At 49.3% G+C, this 21465-nt stretch overlaps 1 long non-coding RNA gene across 4 annotated transcripts in view; it reads right to left on the bottom strand.

The window, feature by feature from the left end:
- Positions 1–1670: 1670 nt before the first annotated feature.
- The window catches only part of LOC115071960, a 35764-nt gene continuing 15969 nt past the window's right edge, over positions 1671–21465 (bottom strand). For 2 of the 4 annotated variants that reach the window (XR_003851024.1, XR_003851025.1), the window contains one exon: positions 1671–2021. This is a non-coding gene — a long non-coding RNA (uncharacterized LOC115071960). Of the gene's footprint in view, positions 2022–6151; positions 6398–7876; positions 8070–21465 lie in introns of those variants that run through there. The other 2 variants (XR_003851023.1, XR_003851022.1) reach the window with 2 other exon arrangements.

The following is a 21465-nucleotide window of genomic DNA, read 5'->3' as shown; positions in this document are numbered from 1 at the left end:
CAGATAGACACCATCGAGACAGACAGCTCTGGATAAAGAGATGCTGGGAGACAGAAAAGAGAAAAAGTTCTGCGTCTCTTCTTTGATTTTGAATGTGGGAGTTTAGGAGGTCGACGTCTACCCGAAGAGCTTTGGATACATTTTGTCTTTCTAGGAGCATCAGTTTCCATCCCTGCAAAGTAGGAGTATGGTAGGACCATGTCTATGTTGTGGATGGTTGCTGGGCTGAGTCCTGGAATGCTGTATGAGGTAGGGGAAGTTTCCTCTGAGACCAAGGAAACCTCACATCCGGTGGGTCCCTGGGGTGCCTGGTTTTGTGCTTCCTAAGGGAGCTGGGAGGAGAGGAAGCAACAGCTGTGTTGTGAGGCGGAATCTTAGTTTGGTCTGTTCTAGCCAGACCCCAGGCAGTGCGGGCTTGCTGAGAAAGAGGGTCTTGAGCTTGTTCGGGGTTTGGTTTTAAATTTAATTCTGTGATGCAAAGTCTCTGAATCTAGTAGAATAGGTTTGGGGGGCGGGGGTTGTCGAGTTTTTGTGTTTTTTTTTTTTTTTAAACTGATTTCTTTTGAGCTTCAGATATTCAAAAGGGCAAAAGAAGACAAAGGCAGGAGACCTGTTGGAGGTCTGAGCCAAATGAGGGCGGGGTGGGCCAGGTGAGTCACAGCCTGATTCTGCTAGATTTTCAAAGTAGCCTGTAGTTTCTCCTGCTGAAAAAGAGGGGGCCTTGGCAGCCTGTCTTGTCCCCTTCTCCCCCACTCCCGCCTGCCTCTGTTTCTACACACTTCCTTGCACCCTTCGGTAGTCACCTGAGGCCTCCTGGCCTGCTGTCCCATCTAACATCAGGTTCTCATGGAAAGATGCCCTTCCTTTCCTGGTCTCCAAAGACAAAGCTGGAGGATGACCTCAGCAGGCTGTTGCTCTTGCTGACCTCTACTGCATTGTCCATAGCATGATGACACCCTAACCCTTATAAGACATCAGCATGCCCCTTGCACCATGCTCCCCCAAGGGCCTACACTCTCTGTGCCCTGTCAATCAGGAATCTCCCCCGTCATTGGCACATCCTACTCCAAACCTGTGTACACTTTGGGCCTCTCATGGTTGGGGTTGTGGCTAGGTCTCCTCCTTGACTCACACACGTCTGTAGTTATCTGAACAACCTTGGTTTCTCTGCTAATCTGTCAGTACCCCGAGGACTGGGTCCCTAAATTTGCTCTATATTAACAACTATATTAACAACCATCTCTTAGGACTGCCTACATTGGCATAGGTATTTGAAAAGTTGGGGGGCTTTTGTCTTTAAAAGTTTGATTTTTTAAAAAATATTTTATTGCTGGGTGTGGTGGCACACACCTTTAGTCCCAGCACTCAGGAGGCAGAGGCGGGTGGATCTCTGTGAGTTCAAGGCCAGCCTGGTCTACATAGTGAGTTCCAGGCCAGCTGGGGCTACAGGGAGATCCTGTCTTAAAAAAAAGACCAAAATAATAATAATAATAATAAATAATTATTATTAATAATAATAATACATTTTTATTTATTATTTTTAATTTATGTGTATGAGTGTATTGCCTGCATGTATGTGAGTGCACCCGTGCTGTGCAATCCCACAGAGGTCAGAAGAGGGCTTCGGAGGGCTTCGGATTCCCCGGGAACTGGAGCTAAGGACTGTTCATAGCCCCCATGTGGGTGCTGGGATTGAACCCAGGTCCTCTGTAAGAGCAGTCAGTGCTCTTAACCGCTGAGTGGTCTCTCCAGCCCCAAAGAGTTTGTTGTTTTTTTTTAACTTTCAGTCCTGCATACCCACCCCGCTGCATGAACACCTTCTCTCTCATCCTCTTCTGGGGACCGAAGTGAGCATCCCCCACTAGTGGATTTGGGAGATGCGTCCATTAAACCACCTGCCTGATGGCTCTGTGGCCCCTTTGCTGCCAACCAGCCAGCAATGGAGAGAAATGATGAGTCAGCACTCCCCGCTCCAGTGACCAAGGCTGCCTGCTCCAGACCTTCCCAGGGCGCATCCTCACCTGTAATGGAGAAATTATGTGAGACATAATTTATAGTAAAAATCAAATGAGCATCCGTTCTGCTGAGCCACCAATGCAGAAAGGGCACTGGGTTGCTGCAGGTGGGGGCTGCAGCCGAGGATGGCAGAGCAGAGGTTGTGCAGGTTAGAGTGCTGCCAGTTGGGCAGTGGGCAGGGTGCCGAGGCCTGACCCCTTCTTGGTGGCCATAGGACATATGTCCATCTAACCATGGAGACATCTCTAGCTAGGAGACATGGTGAGTAACCCGTTACAACTGGAATGCAATACCGGGAACATACCCTCTCACCCATCTGCTCTCCCTCTGAAGCTTTCACAAGCCTCAGCTACAGGTGCTGAGCACCCACTCTCCTGCTTCCCGCTCTCCCTGTTACCTCCTCCTTGGTTAAAACAGTACAGTGACAATTCTCCCGCTGAGTCTCCTTAAGTCTATGTGGGCTTCAAAGGGCAGACTATAACGAATTTTCCAGATTTCAGACTGAGTTATGTCTCTTGTCTCTGAGAAACATGCCACGGGCTCACCCCCATCCCTAGTGAAAACCCAGGCTGGAGGTACGGGAGCACTGAGTCAAGGCCCTCCCTTGCCGCCTCTTTCCTCCTCACACACCACTCCCTGAAGGAAGTTCCTACGAGCTCCACAAGAACAGGCCCATGCCCACTTTGCCCTTGCTGTGCCCTGGAGGCACACAGCAAGGCCTCCCAGCTATGGATGACATATGTCTTGTGGGCTGTCTGCCCTGGCAGGGTAGGGGGTGACTCACCAGAGAGGGCTAAGGATGCCACTGGGGGGCCTGGCTTTTCTTCCTTCTCCTGCAGCCTTCCTAGGGCCCCATCCTGATGACATCGCTCTCAGGGAACTTGTAAAGGTAGAGGGTTGCCTTCATGCCTGTCATCTGCCCTCCTTGAGCCCTCTGGTCCCTGGCAACGGGCATATGGCCTCCTTCCCTCTCTGGCTAACCTCTGGGCCCAGATGGACCCTAGGTGTGAAGGCACAGGCCCAGATGGCTCCCATTTGCAGGTGGGTGCGAATGCCTGGTACTTGGGCACATTTGCCCTCTCAGAGGGTGGCATCAGCCCAGAATCACCTCAGATTACAAAAACATCCTGCCTTTGGAGAAAGTGAAGAATTTCCAGGGAGTGTGGGGAGATATTTTGGACAGACAGGGTCTCTTCTGGGTTCCTTCTGCCAAGTGTGCTCTGGGTTTTCTTCTCAACTTACTGAAAATGCTGTCAACGGCCAGGCTCATCCAGACAAAGCCTTTGGACAGGACAGGCTCTACCACTGGGTCCTCAGCTGGCTAGGGGGTTCTGGACCTACAGACTTTCCTGTCAGAGGCAACCAAGTCCTTCCCCTAAAAGGGGGAAGTAGCAGACTGAAGCCTCCAGGCCCCAGTCCACCACCCTTCCCAAGAGTGGGCGCCCGGAGCTCTTGTGGGCCTGCCCTCAGTTTCTCCTTATTTTGCCAAACTTAGAGGACTACCAAACCAATCACAGCACACCATCAACTGAAGGCCTGATTTCACCTAACATCTCTGTCCTAACTAGACCCTGTGGGACAATTGACCCTCTTCAGCCCAATTGCTTTCTCTCCCCCCGCCCCCGACCACCCCCTTCAGTCCTTTGTAGAATGTCCCTCAGTTTGGGTTGTCTAATGTTTGGCTGTTGGTCAGATTGGAGTGATGGTTAAGTAGTTTCCCATGACGTTGAATCTACCGAGGGCATGTGCAGTGTACAAGGGATCACCAAGGATACCAGCCTTCATGTCTACCGAGGTGCAGCCTCCTAGGCTTATGTCCACAGAGCTCTTCACCCTTCAGTCTCTCACCCTGACAGCCAGTCATCAAGTCATCCAGGCCTAGGGATGGACAGTTGCCTTCCAAAGTGGACAGCACCTACCAAATTCTTGAACTACCCGTCTCCCTCCCTCTCTGCCTGTTTTATCTATTCAACGATTTGCGTCCCTAGAGGCTCATGGACATTTTATTTTTTAATTTTAAATTAAAATTATTAAAATATAAAAATTATTAAAAAGTATGTGTGTGTGTGCATTCCATGACGTGTGAATGTGCGGAGGTCAGAAGACAACTGTGGAGTCAGTTCTCCCCTTCCACTTTTAACACAGGTTCCCAAGGTTGAACTCAGGTAATCAGGCTTGAAAGGCCAGTGCCTTTACCGTCTGAGCTGTCCCACCAGCTCTCACAGGTGTTATATATGCTGGGTTATATTCCAGGACCCCTTTGTTAGTCCAACTTCCCCAGCCTTGATCCTCAGTGGTATCCACTTTGGATGCTCCTACTTCTGGTCTGCTAAGCTCTCTTGCCCAATGCTCCAGGCTCCTCTGATCCACCCCACACAGAACCAGCTATTTCTACCTGGAAACTAGTTCCTTTTATTGTTGAATGATGTTTTCACCAAAACCCAGGGCCTGCCATTGCTTCTAGAACTCTCCAGACACTCTAGCTGAGCCAAGAGGCCTATATGTAGTGATCCTGTGTACACATCCATCAACAGGCAAAGGCAGACCTGCATGTGTACCCAGTGACCCCATGTGTGCACACCTCCTGATTATTTCTACATATATCCATCAGTCTCTGTGTGAAGCTAAACACGCTCGCACCACTAGGACTCCTGGAAGGTCACAGAACATTCCTAGTTGTCCTGGGCAGCAGGACAGTTAGATGGAGTTTAAGGTGGCTAACAAGCGTGGTGCTAAATATTTTAGCACTTCGTTTCCTTTGAATTAATGATTAGGCAAGTTAAGATAAAATTGGTACAGCCAATGGACCCCATAGTCTCCCTCTGGGGTGATCAGTCCATAAGAGGACATGGACAAGGTCTGGAGATGTTTCTGGTTGTCACAAGTAGACGGTAGTGTTAACTACTACCAAATACAGGTGAGGGAGGCAGCTTCCTCTGGTGCCCGAGAAGGAAGGGCCCCAGGGGATTCCTCAGTCAGAGGAGCAGTTGCCCTGTGCCCAGCTCCATTTCCTCCCAGAATGCCTCTCCTGACTCGGGGCAAGTCACAGTTATTGATTCCCCACCAGAGCACACTCCGCCCAGGAGTCTCCCCTCTTTGTGAGAACATGGCTGAGGACAAGGAAGGGGAGCCGGGCATGTAGGAGTGCTGGGGACAGCAGGCCCGAGGACAACACGGTCTGGAGCACAGGTGATGTTCAGACCCAGAGCTTCCTGGATGCTCGTCTCCCATCAGAGGAAGCATTCCGTCTCCCATCAGAGGAAGCATTCCGTCTCCCGTCAGAGGAAGCATTCCGTCTCCCGTCAGAGGAAGCATTCCGTCTCCCATCAGAGGAAGCATTCCGTCTCCCATCAGAGGAAGCATTCCCTCTCCCATCAGAGGAAGCATTCCATCTCCCATCAGAGGAAGCATTCCGTCTCCCATCAGAGGAAGCATTCCGTTTGACAGGGTTCCTGTGCTCTATGAGTTGAGGGGCCTTACCCTGGCTTCTACTCTCAAGATAGCTGGGGGATCAATCCCCTGGTTCAGCCTCATAGCCACTCTGTTCTGTGACATCTTGCCTGCTGTATGTGTCTGAAATCTTCTTGAAGCTCTGTCCATCTACCCATCCACTCAGCTACCCATCCATCAATTCATCCATCCATCCATCCACCCATCATCCATCCATCATCCACCATCCATCCATCCACCCATCATCCATCCATCATCCACCATCCATCCATCCATCCATCCATCCATCCATCCATCCACCTATCCATTCATCTCCTCCTCTCCATATCTACTTATCCACCTGCCCACACACCCAACTACCAATCTATCTAACCTCTCAACCATTCATCTACCCCCTGAAGGCTTACTGTGTTCTAAGAGAGTGAGAAAGATGCTCCTGCCCTTTTGCAGTTGAGTCTGATTAGTGAGGCAGACACTAAGAAAACAGGACGACATATGCCATGGGAAGTGGTATAAATGAAAGAGTCAGCTACAGAGAAGGGGCTACAGGGGCTGTGCTCTGGGTGGAGGTAGGGGCTCCCAGGAGGAGTCTGAGCAGACGCTGTGTTAGTAGTGAGTGAAACGGACCACACACTTGCTTTACAGTCTCCAGGAGGCTAAGAGAAGAGCATGACATCATCAGTCCTTCCACACAAGTTTATTGGCAGGTGTTATTCCATGCACGTGGGGGGGGGGCACACAACTGACAACTCGCAAAGCGGCTTGGCCTTACTCCTAGAGCTCGGTCTTGCACAGGTTAGTCAAGAAGCCCTTCGGCACTGAGCATGGCAGTTCATGTCTGTAATACTGGTGACTCCAAGTGTGGGCAAGTTCGTACGGGGACTGAAGGCAGAACACTTGCTTCTCATGTTGTCCAAGTTCACTCCTAGTCCTGGAAAAAAGAAAGAAAGAAAAAGGAAAGGATCCACAGCAGGGTCTTGGGTGCCAGGAAGACAAGTGGGGAATGGGCGGCTGGCAGCACCCCTGAAGGAGGCAGGGGAGGTTGGACGACCCTCTGCAAGGTGATGGGTGTTTGCTGGAAGGCTACCCGCAACCTGGAGTGTACAGAGCAGGCCAGGCTCCCCAATGCCCTGGCCATAGCATGGGCACTGACTGGAGCAGGAGTAGCCTGGCAGAGGCTGTCACATGGGACCAGGCTGAGAACAGTGGTTGTTCTGACGATGCACAGCCTGCCTGTGGGCGTGGTGCTCAGCAGACTCCTTCAGGAGAGCCTCCACCCAACCCTCTGAAGTGAGCACAACAGGATTGAGGGGGGGCCCTCTAGAAAGGTCCTTTCTTATCACCTTCCACAGGAGGCTGTTCCACTTGCCTAGGGGTCCCTCCCAGTTCTGCCCCACTCTGTGTCCCAGACAGACCCTAGGGGGTCTCTGTCTGAACAAAGTCTCACATGGTCACCAACTTGGGACCTGAATCCCACTGCTCAGCCAAGCACGTCCATGCCCACTTCCAGCTGCATGCACTGGAAGCAGTGGCCTTCGACACTGTGGCTGGTGGGCGGACAAGAACATCACAGCTCTCCACTGCCTCATGCTATCCTTGGCCCCTTTTATCTCTATCAGCAACCCTGGTGGTGGACTGTTGGAGATATGTTCTGACTGGAGCCCAGAAACAATTCAATTCCCTAGTCCAAAGGCCATCCTGGGGGGAGGTATGTGCATGCTGTTCTGAACAAAAGCAGCTGTGGTCCGCTCCTAAGCAGAGAGGACTAGTTCCTCCCAGTCATCAAACCCAAGGGAAGAACAGCCCTCCTCTGCCCGAGGCGCGGGCCTCTTCAGTTGTGCCCTGGTGCAGGAAGTATCTGCTCAGTCCTGGGAGGAAACTGGCCGGTGGGAACCATCCTGGCTGTGTCAGAGCACTGGCTGGAGTGCTCAGGAGGCGGTTTGGAAACGGGATAGTGCTGGAGAAAGCTCTGACAGAGCTCTGAGAGAGACTGGGAAACAGGCAGGGAGTTGGCTTTACAAGACTAGAATGGCCATAGGCCTAAGCAGCCCAGTGGCCCTGGACAGACAGATTGGCCATGGCTACCACACAGCCAACAGGTTCATTTACTACATAGCAGCACAAAGCGCCTGTGGCTTCCTGTTTACCACCTGGTGTGGTGTCACAAGTACCTGGTACAGTAAATCCTTTCTTGTTCTAGGTGGCTGTAGGGTTACCGCCAAGAATTAATCAAGCTCCCCAAGAAGTCTAGTGGAGATTCCAAAGCAAATTCTGACAAGGGAAGGATCCGCTTGCTACGTCTATGTTTCAGCAAGATCTGCCTCCACTCTTCCAGACATCTGGAGCCACCATGTGAGACTCAGAGGCCTCAAGGATAGTGTGTCTAAATATGTCGAAAAGTAGTCCTTACCTCCAAAAGATAAGAATTTCCCCCAACCTTTCCTGCTTAGCAAAACTTTCCTTTGGGGGGAAAAGTTGTGCCCCAAGTAGAAGAGGTTGAAACGGTACAGGCTTCAAATCAGGAAGGGGCATTCATGAGGTTCCATGCCACATAGGCAAAGCCAGCTCTTCGAAGGCAGCTCAGTGCTGAAGACTTCAAAACACTTGAAAGAAGAGAGGTTGGGGTAGAAAGACAGGAAATGGGGCAGGGATATTACTAACAGTAAGAAAACAGACATGCACAACCTCACAAGGCCACCTGAGAAAGAACAGTCTTCCACTCCATGTCTTTGTCCTTTGTGGTCAAACAGCCATCAGTAAGACATGTTTATGGGCAGTCTTTGTGCTACGGTCTGTCAATGTGGGAGAGAGAAGCCTGGTTTTGAAAATATGGGCCCTTAGGTTCTGATGACGGAAAGCAAGTCATTAACCAAGTAGGCTTGGAGTCCCATCTCCAAGGCACACGCTGGTAGGGGGTGCTCTGCCTTCCTCTTCCTGAAGCTCTTGGCCAGCTCTCTCCCACCCCAGGGCCTTCCCATCAGACTGCCCTTTTGCCCAGCAGCTCAGTAAGCTGCAGGCCTCTACATGGCAGCCCCTCCCCTCGCCTCCTCCCTTCCCCAAAGGCTCCTCAGCTTCCAACCAGCATTAGAGGGCAGTGATTTGGAAAGGGGGTGCTGCAACCCAACTGGCTTCCTGAGTTATAACCTGGGCACTACCATTTCCCAGCTTTGGGTGGCCCATTACAGGGCCTTTCTTGCTGCTGGGATGAAATGAACATACATTTCCTTGATGCCCAGGACACTGAAGGCACCAAAAACGTATCATCAAGAAGAGGAAGGGCTACTCTGAGCCACGAAGATTGCTCATGGGCAACTAGCAGGTGATACAGTCAGTATGTCCTTCAAGTCCACAGGAGGGTCCTTGGACCTGAGGAGACAGGGATTTCCCAGGCCTCATGCTGATCACAGCTATCACAAATCTTACAAGAGGCAAAGGGGAGCTGGGAAAATGGAGGAAGCCAAGGGAAATGGGGATTCCCTCAGGAGTGTTGGACGCCCACCCAAGTGCTCCCTCCCTGAGTTCCCAATCCCTCCTCTTTTCTGCCTATATGCTAAGAGGCAAGGTCCAGGTTTCAGGGCCTTCTTGGCCACTGTGGCACTTCCCAAGCCAGGCCCCACCCACTTGGGGTAGAAGGAGGCCTGGGGACAGACAGCACAAATGTTGGCAGCACAGATGTTACGTTGCCATGGTAACTGCCTAACTCGGTTGAGTAGTTCAGGTTACTAGGGGCCACAACAAGGAAACTGGGCAGCCATGCTGGCTTCCCAAGCCTGTTCCAGGCTCCTGTGGAAGTCTACTGCCCACACCCCTGACCTTTCCTTTCCCAGGCCCAGCCTGTGTTCACCCCCAAGCCCAGGCCTCCCAGACCAATGTCATGGCAAAGTCAAGGAGGCCCTGGCCAGCAGCTTGGCTGCTGGGCCTCTGCCCAATTTGGATGGCCCTGTCCTCCTGGGATAAGAATAGCTGCACTTCACAGCAGAAAGAGCGAAGGCAAATGCTGATGGAGGCCAGGTCTCTCTCAGATGACTGACAAGGCCTGGTGGCAACAGGGCCACAGCAAACTGACAGCTGGCCGACAGGGGGCAGCCGCCCCTCGCCCACAGCCACTTGTGGACAGGCAGATGGCCGTCCCAGAAAACCAGAGGCTCTGCTATATCCGAAGTCAAAATTCAAAGATTCTGTTAGAATCTACTATCTGAACGACAGTGAGTAGGCTGAAGACCATTCAGAGATGTTTTTCTTTAGCCGGTGTCTTCTGGTAGCCTCAGCCACTTCTGTAGACCAGGCTGGCCTCCAACTCAGAGATCCCCCTGCCTCCGCCTCCCTCCAGGCATCATTCAGACTTTTAAAAACAAGAGAGACACGCCAGGTGTGGTGAAGCACGCCTTTAATCCCAGCACTCGGAGGCAGAGGCGGGCGGATCTCTGTGAGTTCGAGGCCAGCCTGGTCTACACAGTGAGTTCCAGGCCAGCTGGGGCTACAGGGAGACCTTGTCTCAAAAACACGAGAAAAAAAAAAAGAGAGACAGACACAGAGAGAGATTAGATATGAGAGAGAGAGAGAGAGAGAGAGAGAGAGAGAGAGAGAGAGAGAGAGAGAATCTCACGACAACAGCAAATTTATAGACGGGACTAGGCCTGGAGGGCAGTTTCCAGCCATGCCCCACAATGGCGGGTATTCACAAATTATGCTCTACTATAAATCACAGGGGCTGGTGTTTGGGGATGCCTTTCTGAGGTACAGGGCTCTGCTTGTCTTACTTTGGATCCACTCAGTCCCTTGGCCCAGTAAGGAGCGCACCTGTATATAATTTTCTAGAGGCCCTAGGTGGCGGGGAACTGAGTTTAGTGCTCTTTTCTCTTTGACACCAGAAACAGGGGCCTGACCCACGGGGTCTGTTCCCCTACTGTTCCTCTGAGATAGGGCTCTGACCTCTCCATCCAGCCTTGTGCTTGAAGTTTCCACAGTTCCGTCTGCCCCCAGCCTCGGCACCTGTTCACATCCCTCACCTGCCCCCGGCGCCAGGATCCTTCCCGGGCCCTCTTCACGGGTACTTGACAGGCTGGGTTTTTTCCAATCCCTAATCCTACCCTGCTCTCCTGACCATATCTAGGCATAGCAACAGTGTCCTCCAAATTCCCCTGTCTTGTCCCTCCACCCTGCTGCCAACTGAGCTGCCATTTGGCCTGTGACATTTAAAAATATCTGTTCATCCTTGCCATATAGAGCCCAGTGGCCCCAGCTGCTGGAATACCGCTACCTTACATGGCCCCACAAGCCTTCCAGCACGCATGCGCACTGACCTACAGCACTGGCCATTCGAACTCTCTTCCCATCATGCTGTCTTAATTTGGCTCCTTCACCCCATGATGGCCCACACAAGCCCATTCCTGCCCCTACAAGGAGAAGTCAGGCAGAGGGCTGGGGGGGCTTTTGAGCGGCAGGGCAAGGTGTGGGCCATCTGCGTGCCTGTGACATGGGAGCACATGCCTGGAGCATGGTGTGATGTCCGCCACAGCTGTCCCCTTCTCCTTGGCTTCCAACCCCAGTGGGCCCCATGGCCTTGCTATTAATACAGTGCAAAGAGGCCGCGCAGCTGGCCAGGGCAAAATGTTTCCACCAACAATGACAACTGCCATGATTTTACCTCCAAATGTTCCCATCATACATTCTTCCAAAAGGGGCCTACTACTGCAAATGTGTGCACTCGGCCTTGGCAAATACAGGAAGTGCCAAAGGTGCAACTGGGTGCAGTTGAGGGCCTTTTGGGGGCTCTAATGATAGGAAGAAGCTGAGGGGAAGTCCTGGGGCTTACGTCGGCACAGAGGCAAAGCCCACCACTCCTCCTCTGGCCTCCACTTCCAGGGTCAGCCCAGCGGGGTGACAGATGTCACAAGGAGCTGAAAGCTGTATGAATGCTCCTGATCTGCTCTCTGGGGAGAGCGGCTTCAACTTACCCAAGAAAAACCCAGAAAGAGCAAGTGGCTAAGTACTGAGGGGCCACAGACTGCGGACAGGAGCATTCACCGTTGACCAAAACTGGCTGGGGAAGCAGTGTGCCTCTGGGATTCCACAAGAGAAGACGGGGTACTAGACAGAGAGAGCAGGGAGGTAGACACCACCAGTAGCTCTCTCAGCCTTCCATGTGCTTCAAAATTCCCTTAACAGGCTTAAATAATATTCTACAAATATTTACAGGGCACCTCTTGATCTATAAGAAGAGCAAAGTCCCTCCACCCACCCAGAAACTATTTCCAGCACCACCGCTCAGAGGTGGTGTCACTCCCCAGATACCAAGGATGATGCCAACTATTCTGAACCCACAGAGACAGGCTGAACACATGCTTTTAAATCTTAGCATTGGGGGTGGAGGGTGCTGGCTCAATGGTAGAACAGTCACTTTCCCATCATGCCTGAGGCCCTGGGTTCTAGCCCCAGCACTGCAAATATTAAGAATAATAAAAGCCAATGAAGATCTAGTATTTAAAAATGCAACCATGAGCTCTGTGCCCTGGGAGTGCCAGGGCAACCTCAGTCCCGGAACAGCTTCTCTGCCAGAAGTGACCAGGGAGTCAACTTCATCCCATGGTCACTGTCAACGGCTCAGGTCCACCAGGCACTCGCAGCTAACTTAGGTCTGCCTGGTTTTGAACTCCATGAAAGGAGTACCAGGCCACACTATGAATCAGTATTTTTAGGCAACGATCTTTTTGGTACCTCACATAGCACAAAGGGGAAAACACCAACCTCCCCCGACCCAAACCCCTGGAAAAACTGGGGGAACTTGAGGATAGAGGGGCATGGGGGATTGTTCTGCTAGGTTGACTGAGACTCGGTTGGAGCACCAGTACCAGCAGGAAGCAGGAGAGCCGGGCCCTGGCGCACTGCTGTTTGGGATGTAGCTCTCCTGAGGCCAAGAGCGCGGGTCAAGCCCTTTACGGTAAAGCTGCCGAGTCTGGGAATGTAAACACGAACAGCAACAGCAAATGTCACGGTGAAGGCCGATCAGGATGGTGACTTCTGCCCATTTATTATTAGGAGGCAAATGTCAGGGAAAGAAAACAGGCCTAAGTCATTTAGTCTGGTTGAAATTCAACAGGCTTCAACTTGTTGAAACCAGAATTCCTCCTACCACTCCCAAAGCAGAGGCGACTTACTGGGTTTTACTGGGTCAAAATCTAACCTGTCATCTTGGTGGAAAATACTCTGGTGGGAAGCAGACAAGCTTTCTGATGAGACAGTGTGGGGCTAGACAAGATGGGAGCCAGGACAGGTCTAGAGGGGATCGGGGAACTCTGCCCCTTTTAAAGCTACATGCTTATCCTCATGCTTACTTTAAAAATAATTAACCAGAGCCAAGCAATGTGGTAATTTTGTGTTCATGTGTGTGTGACTGAGTCTCAAAAAAGTACTTAAGCCACACTGGCCTTGAACTTTCAGTCTTCCTGTTTCCGCAACCCCCGTGCTGGTCCTGGTAGCATTTTTACAGCAGAGATGTAACTTTTCTTTAAAAGCAAGTCCATCTGTGCATGGAAACTGAGCTTATTTAAAGGGAACTGTTAAGTGTACGTCCTGGACGGGCAATAGCAAAAATGACAATGCACAGAAGTAACTTGAGTTTGAGTGAAAATGGCCCAGACAGTGCAGTCTGGGACCCCTCTAAGGGCAGACTGCATATTTCTTATTATTTCTAAGGTGCTTTCTAGTTACTGAACCTGTACCTACAGATGGCTACCTCACACTCTAAGTCAGCAACCTCCACCTAAACTGACCGCTGGACGAGGCTGCATGAACCCTGAGCCACAGTCCTGCTGCCCACAGAGACCTCGGGAGAGGTTACCTCCAGCCTCCTGAACCCTGTCTTCCTGAATGTCAGACAGTGACTTTGAACGGAACCCTTGAGGAGCAAACGACATCTTCCATGTGGAGCTCTCTCAGCTTACAGAGGCTCACCTGGGAGGACTTTCTCCGATCACACTAAAGTTTGGTCTAAAGATGGCTCAGTGGGGAAGGGTGCGTGTTGCCAAGCCTGACAACCTGAGTTTGATCCCTAGAACCCACAAGTTGTCCTTTGACCTCTGCATGCGTACACCCCCACATGCAATAAATAAACCCGAGATGTTACTTTTCTTCTTTTTTAAATGTATTAAAAGTAACAACGTAACATCAATTATATAATTATGCCACCCATACAGGTCACTGTAGTGTTCTGATACCCATATGGTAGCCCTAGTTACGCACCATGACTAACTCAACTGTGCCTGGGGAGCAAGCGAGGCTGGGGAGGTGGGGGTGACAGGGAACGGGACCTTGACTTCTAAGGCTGGAGAGCATTCTGGAACTGTGGTCACTCCCAATTTAAACTCCAGATCTAAGATTAGAAGAGGAGGCTGCTGTGGGCTTCTGTGCTCTCACATGAAGAGGGGTGCGTGCTTGCGGTCAGAGTGCTACTGCGAGCTCTCTGGGAGCTTCCGCCAAGACTGCGGCAGGCCTTATTTCCAAACAAGCTCAGAGGCCTCCAAGAGGAGCAGGAAAGATGAGCAGCCAGCACCCAGAACACACCAACTACTTTCTCCTGTGTACCCCTTCCCTGTGTGGCAAAGCTCTGGAATACAGGTCACCGAGTTCAACTTTTCTCTTTGACAGGCTAAAGAGTGATTAAGCCAAGGTCACGGGCTTCATAAGCTTCAGCCCCACAGGCAAAGAGAACAACTCAAGCCCCCCCCATGCAGTCTCCGGGTGCACTTCGGGTACAAAGCAACCTTGGCCTTAGCACTCTTGTAGTTTAGAAGAATTATTGGACAGTGCATGCCATTCAGAGACCACACATGCCCAGTGGAACTACCGATCTACCACGGATTCACAGGGCATACATCTTGAGGAAAGAGGGTTTGTCATTTTTTATACCTTAATTTCTGTGTAAGTAATGGAGGCTGAGTGTAAGTAATAACTGGTGCTTTGGGAGCTGGCTGGATTTTTGAATAACCAGCAGAAAAAGAGCATCACCAAACTATATTAGCTTTAGCCTTGACCAATTCCTTCCCAGCTCCTGTGTGGGCTTTGCCAGCCTTGCTTATTCAGGGTATGGTATAGCTCTGTTTCTAGCCTCTGAGGCACTTCTAGCCAGCTCCTGCTTTAATAAGGAGCCTGTGGAATGTCAGCTCTAAAGTGATCAAGAAGAGATTTGGAAGCTGAAAACTGTCCATTTAGCGTCTGTGCCCTCCTTCCACCTCCACCTCCATGCCAAGACTCTCTACTTGGTCTACGAACATTTAAGATTCAGAGCTAAGACTAAGAAGACTCAGCTTAGAAGTTGGTTTTACCACCTGCTTGCAGGCCCCACCCCTCCTTGAATCTCAGTTTCCCTACTTGTAAAATGAAGAGGGGAAAGACTGAATCTCTCAGGTCCCTTCCAGCTCTGGGATGGTTTCAGTCTACATGGAAAATGCCAGAAACAATTCAGGGGTGCCCCTCTCTGTACCTGTGCGCTACATTTCTTTGACTTCTGTCATGGCTTCTCCATTGCAGGCCAAATTCAGACATCTTTGTGCCCAACGCCTTGTGCTGTGGGGTCCAGAAGCATTTCCAATCCTACAGGCCAACAGCAGATTTCAAGGCCTCCTCTCACTCAACTCAGCATGCTAGAAACCGGGGACCCAACCATCATACACTCATCCAGGTTGCCCATTTCCCTTGCTTGGTGGAGTTTACAGACTTCCATCTAGGTGTCCTTGACACAGCCACGCTGTCCCCATGCCTGTGGCCAACCTCCCATTTGTCCTTGCAGCTAGTCAGTCTCTCATGTTTCTAGAGCTAACATTCCAGGTGAGGCTGAGCTACCACCAACCTGGCTTTCCTTCTATCTCCCAACCCTGGTGCAGAGAGTGTTGCAGCAAACAGCTTGATTAGGCACTTCGAGGTCATCAGGACCAGGACTTCCCACCAAGGAAGGCTCTTGAGCACGGCCCTTTCCTCTGGCCAGGCTGACAGGATCCTGCCCACCCTTTCAGACTTACCCCTTTGTCCTCCAGCTCTGCTGACTGCCTGTTAGATTAGTTTCCCTAACAGGCTCAGCTTCCTCCCACCAGGGCCCAGCAAACATGGCATTCCTGGGCCTGGAAAGGCACCAGTCCCTTGGCTGTTCCTCCATTGGAACTGCCCCCCCACCCCCCGCACCACATACTTAGCTTTCAGTCTCAGCTCAAGTGTGCATGGGTCACATTTGCAGCTCAGCATTCCCTGATGTGCCCCAGTCTAGTGGTGCTTCCTGTGATGGGTGTTCTGAAAATAAAAACTTTCCCAGCACTCTCTAATGCACTGTACTAAGCCCCTCTGAGGAGTGATGTTCCACTGCCCTCAGAGTGGAGACAATGTCTGGTTTAGCTCCCCATTAGATCCCAGGGCCCAGTAGACAGCAGAACCTATGCTGAGCACTCTGCACTGTGAAACCCACCCTGTCTCAAAAAGACCCATTTTAAAACAATTGCAAATTTATTTCATATAGACAAAAGTCTAACTTGACTGACTAAATCTCTGACTTTAGGCTCTTTCTGCCTGAGATTCTTGAAATTCTTTCCTTTACTCACTTGTCTTTTGGGTTTTACTACCATCATCATTACCATCACCATCATTACTACCACCACAGCCATCACCATGACCACCACCACCATCAATACCATGATCATCACCACCACATCACCACTATCATCGTCATCATCATCACTATCATTACCACCACCATTGCCATCATTATCATCACCATCACCACTATCATCATCACCATCATCACCACCACCACCACCACCACAGTTATCCCCATTGCCGTCAGTCACCTGGTGTCACCGCAACTTGAAGCAGAGATAGACAAGTTCAAGTGCAACTTGTCTGGTTTTGGTCTTTCCCCTCCAGCCATTCTGCTAAGTCCTCTGAGGACATCATCTCGTTCCCAGGGGGAAAAAACAAAAGACAAAAAATTCACTTTAAACACTGGCAGAGAAATGACTATAGAGAAAAATCTCTTTAAAAACAAGCAGGAAGGGTGTCCCCCATGCACCATTCTTAGTAAAGATTCCTCTCTCTCTCTCTCTCTCTCTCTCTCTGATAACTTTCAGAAAATGCAGTCAGATGCAAACGAAGGGGGTAGAAAACTAGAGAAAAATGAAGGAATGAAAACAGCAGTCTAACTAAATGGCATGACTAGAACCAAGAAGTAAAAGAAGCTCACATTACCAAATGTCCAAACTACAAAACCCAAGAGGGTGCTTAGCTACAAGTTCCCAGATTTCCAAATTTCCAACAATGCAATTTTTTTTTTTTTCTGTCTTTTTGAAGCAGGGTCTCCCTGTAGCCTGAGCTGTCCTGGAACTCGCTATGTAGACCAGGCTGGCCTTGAACTCACAGAGATCCACCTGCCTCTGCCTCCCAAGTGCTGGGACTACAGGCATGTGCCACCACACCCGGCTTCAATGCAAAATTTTTAAAAGAAATGTATGGCATTAATTAAGAAAATAAAATCCTTGAAAAACAAAAGTCTATTGCAAGTTTTTCTTCGAAGCAATTTTCAGTGGGATAGCTTCCCTCACCTCCTCCGCAGTCCGCTATTGGAGTAAAGCTACAAATTTCTGTTAATTTTCTGTTCTGCCACTTTGGTGAAAGTACTTATCAGTTCTAATAATGTTCTGGCGGGGTCCTCAAGTTCTCATATGTCAAGTCATCTACAAGTAAGAATACTTTGATGCCTTCCTTTCCTACATGTCTCCCTTTTGCTTACTTCTCTGGTCCTACTGCTCTGGCTAAGATTTCCAACACTACACTGAACAAGAGTCTTGTGTCTGAGTTCCTGTGACGCTGGCTGCAGGCATGCAGGAGACAGTCTTTGCTAGGTGAAGCTACATTCCTTCTAGTCCAAGTTTCTCAGGACTCTCACCATGAAGGGACGCTGGATTTTGTCAGCTTTTCTGTCTTCTGAAATGACCATGTGGTTTTTTTTTTAATATTTTATTTTTTAAAAATATGTCATGCAATGCCCGCAGAGGACAGAAGAGGCCATTGGATCCCCTGGAACTGGAGTTACAGATGGTTGTTAGCTGCCATGTGGGTGCTGGGATTCAAACCTGGGTCTTCTGCAAGAACAACCAGTGTTCTTAACTGCTGAGCCATCTCTCCAACCCTGTGTATAAGTGTATTGCCTACATGCATGTAAGTGTACCTGTCTTGTACAGTGCCCTTGGAGGACAGAAGAGGCTGTCAGATCCACTGGAACTGGAGTTGGGGACAGTTGTTAGCTGCCATGTGGGTGCTGGGATTTGAACCTGGGTCTTCTGCCAGAGCAGCCAGTGTTCTTAACCACTGAGCCATCTCTCCAGCCCCATGGTTTCTGTTCTTAAGTCTTGTGTGATGCATCACACACCTAGATTGAACACTGCCCCCTCCTTGCTTCCCTGGAATGAAGACTACTTGATATTTGGGATGTTTTCTTGAATTTGGCTTGCAAGTGTTTAAAAAAAAAAAATTACATGTATTTATTTGTGTAAATGTGGGCTGTTTGTGCCGTGGCTCAGATGTGGAGGTCATAGGACAACCTACAAGCATTTTGATATCTGTGTTCATCAGGGAGATTCATCTATAATTTTGTGTGAGTGCTTGTGTGTATGTCTCTATGTGGTTTGGGTATCAAGATGATACTGGCTTCATAAAGAGTTTGGTAGGGTTCCTTCCTTTCCATTCTGTGGAGTAGTTTAAGCACTGGCTTTAGTTTTCATTTGAAGGTCTGGTAAAATTCACCAGTGATAAAATTCATCCATCTGGACCTGAATGTTTCAGTCAAGAAATATTTTACTACCGCATCATGCTCGCTGCTTGCTATAGATGATTAAATTATTTACCTCATCTGTGCTTAATTTTTGTAAAGGATGTGCATCTAGAAATTCACCCGTTTCTTTAAGACGTTCCAGTTTAGTGGACTACGTACATTTAAGGTACATCTGGGTGGTTTTCTGAATTTCACTGGTATTTGCTATTAGGTTTCTATTTTCATCTCTAATTTTATGAATTTATGTCTTCTCTCTTTCTGATGGTTTATTTGCCTAAAGGCTTGTCAATCGTGTTGATCATTTCAAAGAACCAGTTCTTTGTTTCATTGATTCTTTGTTTCATTGATTCTTTGTATTGTTATTCAATTCCCATTTTGTTAATTTCTGCCCTGATCTTAACTGTTTCCTTTATTGATTCTGGGTTTACTTGTTCTTGTTTTCCCAAGACCCTGAGGTATATTATTATTTACTTGGGAGTTCTAATTTACATATATATAGATGCGTGCACACATAAATGCACATGACATGTTTGTGGAGGCCAGAGAACATCTTAATGGGAGTCAGTTCTCTGCTTCCACCATGTGGGTCCCAGGGCTTGAACTCGGGTCCTCAGGCTGGGGAGCAAGTGCCTTCGCCTGCTGAGCCTTATTGCTAGCCTTCTGAGTCCTTAATGTGGGCATGTCGAGCTCCCAGCTCCCTCTGAGGACTGCTTTTTATCCAGCCATAGGTTTTGGTGACTGAGTTTTCATTTTCATTCGTTTCTGGGAACTTCTTCATTTGCTCATATATCACTCAGCTATGTTCTGTCTGGTCTGTGTAGATGCTCTGTAGTTTCTCTTGCTTTCCACCCCATCGTGATCAGATACAACAAGGGGCCCTTCCAACTCTCCTGTGCTTGTTGATGCTTGCTTTGAGGTGAAAGACTTCAAACAGTTAAAAACATATCCTATTTATTTAAAAAGCACCTAAATCTTAAAGCAAAACAAACACCAACTCCCCTACTCAAAAAAACAAAAACAAAAAAATAATCCTTCTAATCACCATCTTCTATCCTTCTAAAAATAAAATAAAACACCCCCCACACCAAAATTGTAAAAGCTAGGAGGCTTGTGTAGCCTCAGAATTAAGAAGAGTCCCTTCTTACACCAGTGTGAGGTGATGGACCCAACGTGCGGACCTCCCGGCACTGCAGACACAATTGCTGCAGATCACTGACTTCCTTCCACACACACCCCCCATCGCCCCATTGGAGAGCTGAGCACTCCCCAGAAGCTGGCTGAGCATGCACTGGAGAGCCACCGGGGGCCTCATCAACCAGCCAATTCTAGAAGTAGAAGAATATGAGGAAAATGTACAGAAGTCGATACCATGCCTATAAACACATAATAAAAAGCCTGAAAAACCAAATGAAGACAGCCTGTTCTCAAGACAACAAAAGTATCAAATACTCAAGAATTATGTGTATGAAGTCCATTCAGGTGTCAAACTCCACACGATACATTCAAATTATGTAAAGAACACACAGGTCCTTAATGTGAGAAAGAGACAGGATGACAGGACCAGGCTTCAGGCTAAATGCAAAAGCGACGAGGGCACTTCCCCTATTTAATTTATCGACTAAATGCAATTCCAGGCAAATATCAGGCAGGTCATTATAGAACTTGATAAAAATGGTTCTTAAATCTGTATGGAAAAATAAATGGGTGAGAGTATCGGAGAGCTCGGAGAGGCCATGTGCGAAGATGGCGTGGGCTGTGGCAGACCTTAAAACACAGCATAAAACAACGGTCGCCAGGCTGTAAAGCAACCGGGGAAGCATTGGGGAAATACAGTGCAATTTAACAAACTGAGCAGGAATAAACCAGATCTCTCTCACACACACAAAAGTATAGACCATATTATACATCAACACTCTGAAGGCAGACGTGTCTTTCAAAACCCTTTTTTCCATTATAGATGGCAAGGTCGTCTCCCTCTTTCTTTTTCCTTGCTTTCTTTTTAATAACTGAGCAACAGCAGAAATTTTCAAAAGGACAAGATGAAGATTTCCTGACAGTGGGGGTGGGGGGGAGCCCGCTCTAATTCCAATTTTCCAAGGTCCAGCTCAAGCCCTTCATTCCTAGAGCACTTATAGTCAAAAGCACGCTGAGGCATATTAAACCTATATTGTTCCCTAATTATGCATGTAGCATGTGTGCTCGAGGCCACGCAGGAGTCTTCTGCCCGCTCTCCTTTGTCAGGGACTCTAACAGCTCCACCCGGTGGGCACCCAACAGGTACCACAGGGGCTTCTGGCTGAGTCGGTGGCTCCCAGGTGAAGCTCCAGGGGTATGACTGGATTGGTGTGCTCACCTGGCTCACTCCCGAGAATGTGTGTCACTCTACAATGTGTAGAGTCCCCCTTGGCCCTACCTTCCTTCCCTCATGGGCAATGGCTGGGCCAGGAGGGAAGTGGGGAATCTAATGACGAAATCGTTAGGCCAACACGAGAAGCTCAGTTAATGAACAGTTAGGGATGGGGCTCCCGTTCTCATTTCTGGATCTGAGATCTGTGCTTCAAGCTTCATCATGAGTGCAAGCTCTTCTTGGGCCCTGTTAGCAATCATACCATCAACACTGATGGTGACTGTAGAGGCCATGTGGTTCAACCTCTCAGGATTCTTATGCACAGAGAGAAGGGAATAAACAGAGGAGACAGACTGGAGAGAGAGAGGTGCCTTGGAAGGGCAAGGGATAGGTCACTGGAAAGACCCTTAGGACTTATCAGATCACACACTAGTGCATACACCTGACCAGCTGCTGGGCAGTGTGTCAAGCCCTAAGCTGGGACCACACACCCTGACCCTTGCATGGGGTAGGACTGGATGTCCACCAGACTACCTTTGGGAAAAACAAAGCCTAGTGAAAAATTACAAACAAATACCTCAGAATCCTCTTTAACTCAAAGCAGAGCTCTGTGCACGAGGCAGATTTTGCCCAGTTATCAGGATGGGCTGATTACAGAGCCCGGACTCATTTGCCTGAAGATAATTGCCTCAATTCTCTACTTCACTTTGCACGTATAGAAAGAGTCCCAATCTACTGCAGCCTCAGTGACTAGACATGTAAAATTGGTCTAATCATAGTTTGAAGAGCTCAAGCTGAAAGGATTCTGAGCATGAGCCTGAACCATGACACTACTATGGGT

Source organism: Nannospalax galili, unplaced genomic scaffold (assembly GCF_000622305.1).
Source record: "Nannospalax galili isolate Female #2095 unplaced genomic scaffold, S.galili_v1.0 scaffold231, whole genome shotgun sequence".
Classification (NCBI taxonomy): domain Eukaryota; kingdom Metazoa; phylum Chordata; class Mammalia; order Rodentia; family Spalacidae; genus Nannospalax; species Nannospalax galili.
The sequence above is the reverse complement of the archived record's forward strand: the minus strand, read 5'-3'. Positions and strand labels throughout refer to the sequence as shown.